Below are 5,709 nucleotides of genomic sequence, written 5' to 3'. Positions count from 1 at the left end.
ATTGAAGATGCTGGTGCCATTGTAGGTGCTACTGCAAATGCAGATCTCTTGGAGAGTGCTGATAGCCAAGAGCAATGCGAATCCCATGGCAGAGTCCATTTCAGACGCAGCTGCCATAGCAGATGCAGAGACCATTGCCTACGGCATTGCAGAATGAATTGGCATTGCAGAGGCCACGGCAGATGCCTTTGCAGATGCAGATGCTGTTCCACAACTAAATACTTCTGAAGAAGCCGACACCACTGCAAATGCAGGTACCATGGCAGACACCTTTCAAGGTGGCGGCGCCGTTGCAGGCAGCCTTGCAGATGCAGTGTCATTGCAGATACCCCTGCAGATGAATATAGCATTGCGGGTACCGCTTTATACTCAAGTACCATTGCTTGCACCGCTGCAGATAGCGGTGCAGAGAGCTGCAGGTAGCATAATCTCAGCACACATCACCACCTCCACTGATGCCATTGCAGATGCTCACATCGTAGCACAAGCAGATGCAGTATCAACGCAGATGCTGTGGCAGATAGCATTGCAGATGCAGGGACCGAGGCAGATGCAAAGGACATTACAGATGCTGTTGCATTTCACCTACCTGCACATAGACCATTGCAGATGCCATTCCAGGTGCAAATACGATTGCAGATAGCATTGCAGGTGAACATACGATTGCAGATGGAGATGCAGATGCCATTGCAGCAGAAGGTATCATTGCAAAGGCTATTGATGATGCAGGGAGCACTGCTGATGCCAGAGCAGTTACAGATACCATTGCAGATGTAGGTACCATTTCAGATGCAGATACCATTGCAAATGGCATTGCAGATTAAAATACCATTGCAGAAACCATTGCATAGACCTTTGCAGATGCACATCACATTCCTGATAATGCGGCAGGTGCAGACACCAAAGCAAACACCATTGCAGATGCAGACGCCATTTCAGATGCAGATACCACTGTAGAAACCATTGCAGAAACCATTGCTGATGCAAAGTCAGGTGAAGACAAAAGAGGGGATGCCGACGCCGTTGCAGATGCAGGTATCGCTGAAGATGCAGAGGCTACAGCAGACACTCACAGCATTACAAATGCCGTTGCAGCTGCAGATACCTTTGCAGCTGCAGATAGCATTGCAGATGCAGAGGCCGTTGCAGATGCCGTTGCAGGTGACACTGCAGATACCATCGACAATGCCATTTCGGATACACCTACAGATACCAATACCATTAGAAAGGTACTGATGCAATTACAGATACAATTGCCGATACAGTGGCACATACAGACAGAACTGCACATGCGATCACAGATGCAAGATGAGCCACAGACACAAGTACACATTCAGTTACACCTATAGATACACGTACAGCCACTGATCTCATTCCTGGTAGGGGTACCGTTACACATACAGAAACCAAATACACAGACACCTACAGAAACCATTGCGAGTCCACGTGCAGGTACAGGTACCATTCCCTATGCAGGTACACTTACAGGCACAGTTACAGGCACAGACAGAGATAGCATCAGAGGCACAGATACTACTGGCACCATCACCACCACAGGTACCAGCACCATCACCCATACCACTGCATAAAGCAGTATAATTACAGATACAGATGCCCATGGAATTTCAGATACAATTGCAGATACAGGCACAAAGTCCATAAAGTTCCAGATACAACGGCAGATAAAGATATAATTAAACAGTACAGGAGTGCACTCCCGGGCACCATTACACGAATACCACCGCAGATGCAAGTACAAGTACAGATACAGTTACACACAGAAGTACAGATACAATGAGAGTCCATTCTCCAAGGGACAGAGTTACCATTCCAAGTTAAGCTATTGATACAAATACAGTTGTAGACATTGAGACAAAGACAATTGTAGATTCAGATACAGGTACTATTACACAGGCAGGTACTCGTACAGTTACCATTACAGACACCGGTACTAACACAGAGACACCAATACCCACACCTGCAATTGCATCTGAAATGGTATCTGCATCTGCCATTGTAACTGCAATGGAATCTGCATCTCTTCTGGCATCTGCAACAGCACCTGCAGTTGTCCCTGCATCTGCAGTGCTTCCTGCAATGGCACCCGCTTCTGAAATACTACCTGCATCTGCAATGTTATCTGCAAGGACATCCGAACCTTCGATCGTATCTGCATCTGCAACGCTATCTGCAATGGTATCTGCACCTGCAACGCCATCTGCACTGGAGAGTTGCAGACAACAGTACGGTTGCACACACAGCATTCCAGATGCAGATACCTTCGTAGATGCCATGGCAGATTCAAATACCATTGCAGATGCAGAGGCCGTTGCAGATACTGATCCCGTTGCAGATATCGACAGCATTCCACACGCCGATGCAGATACCAACACCATTACAGATACACACACAGCACACCGGGGCATTATCCCCCTGCTCAGCACTGCTCAGACGACATATGTGACACCGTGCCACATACGGGGCTTCCTCCCTCCACACCCACACGTCCCCCCCATCCCGATACAGGACAGACATCCACCAGCTGCAGCCAGGACGCGGGAGCACTCCCCACCCAGGGAGAGGCCGAGGGCACGGGGCAGCTCAGCCCGGGCAGGAGAGGGCTCCAGGGCTCGTCACAGCCCGCCAGGACCTTCAGCCAGGCTCTTCGTCCTGCTAGGGGGCAGGAGGAGAAGACACCACGGCCACAGTGGAGAGGAGAGACCCGGCAATGCCCCTGCAGCCTGCTGCCGGCCTAGCAGCAGCTCCAGCTGAAGGGACCTCACAAACACCCACCCAGCCACAAGCCGGCTGCTGGCCTATCACCTGCAGGGACAGAAGTGACCTCATAAGCAACTTCCAAGCCACGGGCCTGCTCCTACCCTATCAGCATGTCCGGCAGAAGTGACCTCACCAGCCCCTGCCCCAGCCCTCCCCTCGCTGCTGGCCCCTTGCCTGCCCCCCAACCGGCCTCTCCTCTGCCCCCCAGCTCCCTCCTCTCTGCGCTGTCACTGGCAGGCACTGAGCACCTCACTGCCACCTGCTGCTCCTGACCAATCAGCTTCCTCCCACGCAAGTGACCTCACCGCACCCCAGCAATGTCACCTTCCACCCCGCTCCCCCATCCCCTCTCCTGGCCTCTGCCTCCGGCTCTCACAGTCCCTGCCCTCCTCCTGCCTCCCCAGGGGCCCAGGAGCTCAGAGCTGGGGGAAGGGGGCACAGCGCTGCTCAAGAAACCTTCTGCTGGGCATTCGCAGGTTGGGTCCTGCTCGTACAGGAGGCACGCTCGTCTCTGTGAGGAAGAAAACACCCTCCTGACCACTGCAACACTCTTACTCCCAGCCCACACTGCCTTTGTTGGGGAGGGACCAAAGAAATCCCTTCATTGCCTCCGACACTCAAATGGCTCCAACACGGACCCGACTAGAGTTGCCCCAACCCTGTTGCAGAAGCGGGTAAGGAGCCACCAACAACCGCAGCGTCTGTATCTCCAGACCCCGCTGCAGAACACGCTCTGCCCTGGCTCTTTGCAGAGACGCCGCTTCCTCAGCAGCGGGGGACGGGCGTGAGCCAGGCAACGCAGAAAACAGTAAAAGCAGGGGCAGGCCAGTGCTATTGGTCAGCATGCTCCCGCTGCCCCAGCGGCTGGGAAATGGAGCAGCCAGAGCATACAGGTGTGTCTGATTGCAAAAATCAAAAGTAAAAAGAAAAAAAGCCCAACTTTGGCAATCTGAAGTTCTGGTGAAAATGACACCTTCTCTCTTAATCCAAAATAACCCCGTCCATTTTTGCTGTCTTCCAAAAAGGCCAAATAAAATATGAAAAATAAATAACTAAAAAGAAGCCAAGAATATTATGCAGTGCAGGTTATATTCCAAGATTTAGTACCTTGTAACTTGTAGGCAGATGCAGATGCCACTGCAGATGCAGATACCATTGCAGCTACCATTGGAGATGTAGATACCATCTGAGACGCCATTTCAGCTGCAGATACCATTACAGATTAAGGTTACGCGGCAGAGGTAAATGCCACTGCAGGTGCAGATACAATTGCAGAGGCAGGTAATAATGAAAACGGCCAGGCTAACTGCTTGACTTGCGACCGCACCAGGTACAGAAGGAAAGTGCTGCCAGGTTTGTCCTCTTCACCAGACATCTAACCACGCAGGGTGACCAGAGCAGGACTGCTTCCAGGAAAGATACCTGGGGTTTGCTGCTCACCTGGATGCTATTGCTGCTCACATCCCCCTTCCCAACTCCTCTCCGGCTGCATCCTACTTCGATAGGGCACAGCATTGCTCAACATGGTCATTTTGAGCTGAAAGAGGCACAAGCCATGCCTAAAAAGAAGCAGCCTTGCTAGTTTCACAGGTAATGTCACAGCAGACTGCGGAGCAGTTCCTATGTGCGTCTACCCTGGTTTTGCATCAGAAAGTGATTTTGCACACGCGATGCCTTGCAACAGGGCTTTGGAGCCTGGCTTTGCCTCATACCTCTCCTTCTGCTTGCTGGCCAGGGCTCCTCCTGACTCTGCCAGGGTGGAGAGTAAAGCAGGGGTCTCTTAGGAGGAGCATCTGTCTGGCATCCACCTCTACTCCACACTCTCCAAGCTCTTCTGAGTGCAGCTATGGAAAGCAAAAGCACGAGGAATGACACGTGTTGGGGTTGGCTGAGCTTTAAAAGTCATGCCTACACCTGATGATTCAGTGGGGTAAACTTGATCCAAAGGATGTGCAGCAACATGGGGACTTCTGTGAAGTAAACAAGGAAAAACTACACCCCAACAGAAAATGGACATCGGTTGTCTCCATTGGCCCTCTGAGGTCATGTGCTCTGCGACCCCTGCTGCCCTCCTTGGGAAGGACTCCTAAAATGGCATGCCCCTCAGAAGATGTCAGACCACCAGGTCTCCACATGAAGAAGAACAAACGGTTCCTGGTTGAGTCAGTGGTGACAAGGCAAATGCAATAGAAAGACACTGCCAGCCTAGCTGCCAGCCATCCATGATGAAAACACGTCTCTTTCTTCATCACCTGATCCTCCTCAGAGGGAAAACCACAAGAGGGAACACAGAATCTCCTGGGTCAGGATAACCATGGTCTCTTTCTACCCCTGCCAGAAGTGCCCTTGAAGAAACAGCGCATCTGAAACACAGCTACTTGATTTGCATTGTACCCATCTCCTGCAGCAGAGCTAAGAAACCTTCCTCAGAAAAATCACAGAACCATAAAGCAAGGGCTACTGAGTACACAAGGTGATCTGCACTTGTCAGTGGGAAGGGCATGAGACCGAGACTTCCACACCAGACGAGGTCCAGTGCTATGTCAGTGCCGTGGAGAAAAGCCTCTGTGCAGCTGGGCAGCAGCGTGGGAATGCTCACAAACCTCAGGTCATGTCTGATGAGCATCTAAAAGGAGTAAAGCAGCTCTGGCTTGTCTCCCAAACTGTGTGCTGAAACCTGAGGAAAAGTCACTGAACCCCTAGAAAAAGGTCACCCTCCTCAGCCACGTTTATTAGTGTTCAAAGTGACAAATTAGAGGGTGTTATAAGGGCAAGGATTAGAGGACTTTAACCAGAGGTGATGCTCCAAACTGCATCAGAAATTGAAGGTAGTAGGTGCGGCTGCATCCACGAGTTACTGATTGTAGATGCAATTAAAACCTCTTCAGCATCCTACCTGTCTGCACATCATAGAATCATAGAAGACCTTGA

The sequence above is a fragment of the Platalea leucorodia genome (assembly GCF_965183815.1).
Source record: "Platalea leucorodia genome assembly, contig: HAP1_HAP1_SCAFFOLD_136, whole genome shotgun sequence".
Classification (NCBI taxonomy): domain Eukaryota; kingdom Metazoa; phylum Chordata; class Aves; order Pelecaniformes; family Threskiornithidae; genus Platalea; species Platalea leucorodia.
Note: the sequence above shows the minus strand (reverse complement) of the source record.